Source organism: Mauremys mutica, chromosome 10 (genome assembly GCF_020497125.1).
Source record: "Mauremys mutica isolate MM-2020 ecotype Southern chromosome 10, ASM2049712v1, whole genome shotgun sequence".
NCBI lineage: Eukaryota > Metazoa > Chordata > Testudines > Geoemydidae > Mauremys > Mauremys mutica.
In genome coordinates this window covers 72,149,478-72,156,478 of record NC_059081.1, presented here as the reverse complement: position 1 = coordinate 72,156,478, position 7,001 = coordinate 72,149,478, and the positions used below count along the sequence as shown (strand labels likewise).

Sequence of the window (7,001 nt, the reverse complement as noted above, 5' to 3'; positions counted from 1 at the left end):
GGGGGGTGTCACAGTCGGTGTTGGTTTGGTTTGTGTCTTTACCTACTCGTTTATAAAACTGTCTTCATACATTTTTTTCCTCTGAAGTGAAAAGCTTAATCCTTTCTCAATAAGCTGGCCAAATGCTTCACTGATACAACTCAGAAGCAAACAGTGAAATACAAGTACAGAGCCAATATTCATAACTTCAAATACAAGAATGATACAACATGCGGCCCGCGGAGCTCCCCAGGGCCGCCCAGAGGGGGGGGCAAAGGGGGCAATTTGCCCCAGGCCCCGGGCCCCGGGCTCCGCAGGGGCCCCCAAGAGAAAAGCGGAGGCTCCCGCCTCCGCCCCTCTCCTGGAGCCTCGGCGCATAGAGCGCCGAGTCTCCGTCCGAGCTCCTGAGCCCCACCCCGATCCGAGCCGCGTGGGGAGGGGGCGGGGCTGGGAGCTCTGGGCTGAGCGCTGCGCTCGGCGTGGAGCTCACAGCCCCGCCCCCTCACCACGCGGCTCTGAGCGGGACGAAGCTCAGGCCTCGCCGGAGACGCGCTCGGGTAAGGGGGGGGGGGGAAGCGGGAGCCGCCGGGGCCGGGCCGGGGCCTGGGTGGGAAGCGGGAGCCGCCGGGGCCGGGGCCGGGCCGTGGGGGGGGGGAAGGGAAGCGAGACCCGCCGGGGCCGGGCCGTGGGGGGGAGGGGAAGGGAAGCGAGACCCGCCGGGCCGGGCCGGGCCGGGGGGTGGGGGAGGGAAGCGAGACCCGCCGGGGCCGGGCCGGGCCGGGGTGGGGCGGGAAGGGAAGCGAGACCCGCCGGGCCGGGGGGTGGGGGAGGGAAGCGAGACCCGCTGGGGCCGGGCCGGGCCGGGTGGGGGGGGGAAGGGAAGCGAGACCCGCCGGGCCGGGCCGGGCCGGGGGGTGTGGGGGAGGGAAGCGGGACCGGCCGGGGCCGGGGTGGGAAGCGGGACCGGCCGGGGTGGGGAAAAGAGGGACCCGCCGCCGCCGAAGCGCAGCCCGGTCTTCGGCGGTGGGGGGCCCCTTCTGTTCCGGGACCCGCCGCCTAAGTGCCCCGCCGCCAAGCCACCAAACAGCTGTTGGTGGCGCTTAGCACTTTCCAGGAGGGAGGGGGGAGGAGCGGGGAGCTGCGCGCTTAGGAGGTGGAGAAGAGACAGGGCAGGGGCGGGGCCTCATGGAAGGGGTGGATTGGGGGTGGGGCCAGGGGCAGCAAGGGGGCGTGTCAGTGATGCGGCCCTCGGGCCAATGCACTAGTCCTCATGCGGCCCTCGGGGTCATTTGAGTTTGAGACCCCTGGCATAAGCATAACCAGCAAATGACAACCTTTCCATAGACACCTCACTTCACCATCTTTGTACAAGATTTGTTGCAACTATATGACAGTGGTTGCAATAATGGTCTATATGGTCATAGTTCAATTAGATAAGGTCACACCCCTATCTGCTCTCAATGGACTTGCCTGGGAACGTTCCATCTGGAGTCTAGGTCGTGGCTTCTGCTGTGACTAAGCGAAATCAGGCATGGATGTGGGACTTGCCCATGTGACTCTAAACACCATCTTGTTACCTGTAATTTTCCACTCTCTCCGCTGAGGGCTTTGTTTGAAACAATGGGGGTTTCCATCCACAAGCTATAAAAGGCCCTGGACACATCTCCATTTGGCCTCTTTCCTGCTCAGACCTCTTGATGATGACCTTATACTAATGGGAACGTTCTAACCAAAGGACTGAGGACCGTCCAATGATTGAGAAGCAACCAGAGACTTAAAAAGCCAACAGTTTATTCCATCACTGCTACACGCGTGATTCAAGAACTTTGCAATTCTTGTATGTATTTGATTCCTTCAACCAATTTTAACTCTCACCTTCCTTCCTTTCCAGAAATAAACCTTTATATTTTAGATACTAATGGGCTGGCAACAGCATGATTACTGGGCTCAGATCTGAGTTGTATATTATTGACCTGGGTATGTGGCTGGTCCTTTAAGATCAGAAGAACCCTTTCGGTTGAGGAAATTGGGTTCCAATAACCACTCATCAGTAATTTCAGTGGTTTTGGTGGCGATATAAAGCCTGGAATGACTAAGGAGGCTGCTTTTCTGACTTCTCGTTAGCCAGTGTGGTGAAACAGAAGTTAACTTTTGTTGCTGGTTTGATTTATCTTATGGGAGCAAAATCACCATTTTGGGGGTATGTCTGCCCCATTTCTCAGCACTTTGGCCTGAATTTGGTATTCTCAGTTGTGACCCACTAAGGCACAGTGAGAGATGGCTTTTGCTCCTCTGCCTACTGCTAATGACAGTGAAGCCGCAAGACAAAGTCAACAGCAGAGCCAGAGCCAGAAGCTACATCTTCTATCTTTGCTGTTCTCTTCTTTCCCCGTTTGTGTGTGTTTGCCTTATCTTGCCACCTAGGAAATGGGATTGGACTTTAACAAGAGACACCACAACAATGACAGCTCCAGCCCATCTCAGCTTATCTCTCTGATTTCCCCAGGACAGCTGTTACCTTCTTCAAAACCATCCAAGAGACCATCACATAAGGAACTTTCCTTCTAAAAACTCTCCCAGCTAAAGAGAAAGGGCACAGGGGATGCTGTTAACGACAAGCCTTACTGACTACTTTACATTTCCATTGCTTTAACTCTGTCTCTTTTTCTCTCTGTGTCTCAGTAACACACTAGCAGGGATGTGAGAGGTGTGTTTGCCATGGGACTAAGCAGGCTGAAGTCTCTCTCTACCAAACCGCAAGCCTTGTTTCACCCGTTCAGTGTTGGACGGTGACAGGGGCACGTTAACACCTTTCACTCTTTCGGGGCCCTTGAGCCTGTTTAAATGACCACAGAAGTTCCCGCCCCCTGTGTGAGTGGCACGGGGGACTGAGCGTCTTTTCTCCTTTCTCCCCTCTAGGATGTCAGAAGCCCCATAGACGGGGTGTAGCTCCTCCCCCTGCACACGCCATTAGTCTGGCCACAGGCTGAGACAACACAACTGTCCCAGGGCACAACTGCAACGTGGTGAAGGTGACATGTGGGTCGGAATCTCCTTTGGTTTCTTACAAACCCGGGTTTCTGCATTTCCTACAAAACTAAATCTGTTTTCTAAATCGCTTCTCTGCTCAGGCTGCGGCTACGCCCCTTTGTGTCGGTAGAACGTATGTCGCTCAGGGGTGTGAATGAGCCACCCCCCGAGCGACACAGTTACACTGACCCAAGCGCCGGTGTGGGCAGGGCTATGGTGCTGGGAGAGCTTCTCCTGCCAACATGGCTACGGCTCTCGCTGGGGGTGGGGAGTCTCAGCGGCTACACTCAAGAGCTAACGGCGGGGCCACTGCACCGGTGCCAGCGTGAGCTCCCCAGAGCAGCCACCACCTCAGGGCAGGGACGATGGCCCTGACTGGGGACACAGTACGGGCCTGTCACCTCCAGGGCACTGGGTTCTCGTCTGCCCCCGGCAGGAGTGAACAAACGTCTGTATGACGTGGTGACCATTCACAGACAGGTGAGGAATGAGCTGGTGTGAGGGGAGCTGATCTCAGTCCAGTGGCAGGTGGGCAGATGGCCACAGAGCAATGACCAGCAGGAACACTGGAATCTATTGGCCATCAAAGCATGGAGGCCAAGGAGTGAATTGCCCACTGGACCGAACTCATCCTGTCCCCAGAGCTGGTCTCGGTAAATCGGTGTGAAGCACATTGACGGGACACCTCGGGGAAGCTTGCACAGCCATTGCTGGGGCTGCAGCTATTCTGTGGCTGGATACACAGAGACTCATTCTCCAGTCCCTCAATTCAGCATTTCTCACGGGCAAGAAATTCAGAGTAAAATACGACACTAAAATATGATAATGATTAATGGGGCAAAACCTGTTTCTTTCTAGGTGTGAAACAGGGAAGTTCCAGCAGCTGGAGGACACGTCTCCTGATCTGGAAATCAGTCTTGGTTATTGGTGCCAAGAAAACCAGTGCTCTGAAGGAGACTGAGGAAAATCAAAGGTACCGAGAAGGGAGCTAGGGGGGAAACGTTTCGGACTTCCGGAAGTGACGGGCTCCGACCAATTAGTGGCAATAGATGCTAACATAAAACTGAAACAAATCAGAGTGAACCAATAAATTATCATTCCTGACTCAGGGGAAAAGGCTGGGTGGGGCCATGTGCCAAGGCAACAGCAAACGGTTCATAATCTGTAGTCATTTGAATGTGATTCATTTTTCCACTAACAAGTTTCTCTGAAGTGGTGAGAAATCCAGGGTCCAGGGGAAGGGAGCCATGGCCCATTCTCCTGTCGGACAGTCCAGTCGTGGCTTAGTCCTGTTTATACATAGAGAAAAGAGTCCAATACAAACAGTTTAATCCAGCGAGAAAGTCAGTCCATTGGCGGATAGAGCCGGGAGCTGGTGGGGGGCAGAGCTGGATTCTACCTCACTGTCTGACCTCTCCCTGTCTCGATCGTTACAGTGTGGAGAGGAACAATGACAGACCCCACAGGAGAGTGCTGGTTTGGTGCTTAACCACACGGCGAAGGAACGAGAGCCCCAAATTCCCCCTGGTGCTTTGGGAGCCAGGTTTGCTGTTTGAATTCTGCAGTTCAGATGACGTCAGGCCTGGGCGTTTCTCTGGCCTTAGGGGCCTGCTTTGCTCACAGCTGTGATGGCCGAGTGGCTAAGGTGTTGAACTCAAAATCCAAGAGGATTTCCCTGCGCAGGTTCAAATCCTGATCACAGCAAGGCCAGTGTTTTAGCCACAGCCCGTCTAAGAGGCTGGGGTGGCTGAGTCTCCCCCAAATGGCCGCCCATGCAGGGGGGAACACTGGGGATGTGGAGCGAGTCACCCCTCCGTGGGCCCATTGTCATCTTTCGAGTGCTGGAAGCGAAGCTCCAGAGAAGTGGGGGCCCAGCAGCACCCCTTTCCGCTCTGCCTCTTAACCCGATGGCCTGCGCTGCCTCCTCCCATCCCCCCTCCGCCTCTTCCCCCAAGGCCTGCGCCCTACCCCCGCTGGGCCTTTTCCCCCGAGCCCCCTCCCTCTCTCTGCCTCTTCCTGCCCCTGCTCCGCCTCCTTCCCCAAGGACCCCCCACCCCCCGCTCACCTAAGGCAGGAAACAGTGATGGGTGCTTGGCCCCATGGCCCCCTGGTAGCCCCCCTTAGGGGAGGCGCAAGCAGCAGGTGAGTGGCGTCTTGGGGGAAGAGTGAGGGGCAGGTAGGGGGTCTGGGGGAGGGGGCGGAGGGCAGTGAAAAGCAAGTGGGCGGGGCCTCGGGGGAAGAGGATGAGCAGGGGCGGGGCCTCTGTGGCCAGGCCATGGTCTAGGCACCGGTGGCCCCCCAACTTCTAGGGGTCACTCATCTGAAACCCAGGATGAAAGTGACATGGGCCTGAGTCTTGTTGGGGCTGAGGCTACCTCACACCTTTACCTTCGGGGCTCTACTGGGGCATGAAGCCCCCAGACACGGCCAGAGACAGGGCAAGGGGCCTCAGCACGGGAGAGAGTCAGGCCCAGAGTTAGACGAGGGGGGCAGAGAATATTCTTCATTCTGGTTAGTTACACGTCGCCCTTGCTAGAAATTCTTCCTGTATTTTCTCCAGTTCACTCCCTGACGCTGTATCTCTGCCCCGTTCCCCTGTTTGTGCCATTGAATTCTCAGGTTCTGTCAAATAATAGCAGCAATCCCACCATAACACAGCAGCCTGAAATCTCAGCTCTCCCCCTCCCCTCGCGCTAAAGAGAGAGAGGAGACCCAGGCAGCCAGTTTCTCTGGGACAGAAGACAAAGGACAGAGGCTTGTGGGAAGATGAGATCGGATGCTTGGCTGGAAAGAGGGGGCATCTGGACTGGGGAGAGAAAACAGCCAGAGCCCACATGGATGCAGGAGAGACCTAGCTGGACTGTGCAGAGGGAGGTTAGTCCTGAGGCCCTGAGAGTTTCCTGTGCTATGTTCAGATGCTCAATAAACCCCTCTCTTACACTGGCTGAGCATCACTGCAGTCTAGACATCGGGGTTGCATTCTTCCTCTGGGAGTAGAGGCCCCAGGGTCCAGAGGGAGGGGACTCCCTGAGGGGCCCATGGCAGACAGGCATGCTCAGGTCTCAGAGAAGTGCCTTTCACGGAGGCAGAGGGGCCTTTACCCTCGAGAGAGAGTGACTCTCCAAGAAGGGCTGTCACACTGAAGGGGGTTCTTTCCAAGGACTGTACGGGGCTGAGAGACTGCACAAGTCCTGGGAGGCAGTGACACCATCCACGGCTAGATAAACAGAGGCTGGAAAGGGAAGTGATTCAGCTGTAGTGAGACTGATACTGGAACACTGCATCCCGTTCTGGTGTCCACATTTCAAAAATAACGTTTTAAAAACTGGAGAGGGTGCAGAAAAGAGCCATATTTGAGGGATGAAGAAGATGTCTTATAAGGAGGCATTGAAAAGCTCAATCTGTTTAGAGGAGAGCTGATTGCAGTGTGCAAGTGCTTTCGCGAGAGAAAACACCAAGTATTTAAAGGGCTCTTTAGTCTTGCAAAGAAAGGCATAACAAGAACCAATGGCTGGAAGCAGAAATCAGAAAAATTCTCATTGGAACAAGGCAGAGATTTGTAAGAGGGAGGGTGATTCATCACTGGAACAAGCTGCCAAGAGAAGTGATGGATTCTGCATCTCTTGATGTCTTCCAATGAAGACTAGAGGCCTTTGGGAAGGTGCTTTAGTCAAAAAGAAGCTATTGTGATACACAGATGGGCTGGGATATGCAGGGAGTCAGATTAGATGCTCTAATGGTCCCTTCTGGCCTTAAGGCTACTAATTTATGAAAAACTGATGTTTTATTGTGTAGCGGCTCCATCCACAGACTGAACAGTCATTGAGTGCGGTGATCCAGGGGAAACAAGTCAAACACCCAACGAGGCTGGCCAGGGGCAGGACATCAGCTTTGAGGGGAGGGGTGGGTGTGGCAGTGACATCACAAAGGCCTTTTGCAGGAACTCGGCCTATTGGGCAAAGTTGGTGGGGAGGGGGTGACCTCACAGAGAG

The 7,001-nt window shown here is 55.2% G+C and overlaps 1 long non-coding RNA gene and 1 other non-coding gene across 3 annotated transcripts; both read left to right on the top strand.

Moving 5' to 3' along the window:
• Positions 1-480: 480 nt before the first annotated feature.
• Positions 481-5,878, top strand: LOC123378763. Of its 2 annotated transcripts, none has more exons than XR_006582725.1 (4): positions 481-536; positions 3,868-3,982; positions 4,446-4,552; positions 5,629-5,878. It is a non-coding gene; the product is annotated as an uncharacterized LOC123378763 (long non-coding RNA). The 2 variants fall into 2 exon arrangements; XR_006582724.1 differs by lacking the exon at positions 481-536 and adding an exon at positions 2,653-3,018.
• TRNAL-CAA lies at positions 4,632-4,713 on the top strand. Its single transcript has one exon. It is a non-coding gene; the product is annotated as a tRNA-Leu (tRNA).
• Positions 5,879-7,001: the final 1,123 nt, after the last annotated feature.